Source organism: Arachis duranensis, chromosome 10 (genome assembly GCF_000817695.3).
Source record: "Arachis duranensis cultivar V14167 chromosome 10, aradu.V14167.gnm2.J7QH, whole genome shotgun sequence".
Taxonomy (NCBI): Eukaryota; Viridiplantae; Streptophyta; class Magnoliopsida; order Fabales; family Fabaceae; genus Arachis; species Arachis duranensis.
The window spans coordinates 96732346-96732791 of NC_029781.3; positions in this window are offsets into that span (position 1 = coordinate 96732346).

The following is a 446-nucleotide window of genomic DNA, read 5'->3' on the forward strand; positions in this document are numbered from 1 at the left end:
GATTATTTATCCTATTTCTGATAGCCCTTGGGTGAGCCCTGTCCACGTTGTCCCTAAGAAGGGAGGCATGACAGTGGTTTATAATGAAAAGAATGAACTAGTTCCTATAAGAACAGTTACAGGGTGGCGTTTGTGTATTGACTACAGAAGGCTCAATACAGTCACCAGGAAGGATCATTTTCCTTTACCATTCATAGACCAGATGTTAGAGAGACTAGCAGGTCATGAATATTATTGCTTTTTGGATGGCTATTTAGGTTACAACCAAATTGCTGTAGATCCTCAGGACCAAGAGAAAACAGCATCACATGTCCTTCTGGAGTGTTTGCCTACAGAAGGATGCCTTTTGGTCTGTGTAATGCACCTGCAACCTTTCAGAGGTGCATGCTCTCTATCTTCTCAGATATGGTAGAGAAATTTTTGGAAGTCTTCATGGATGACTTTTC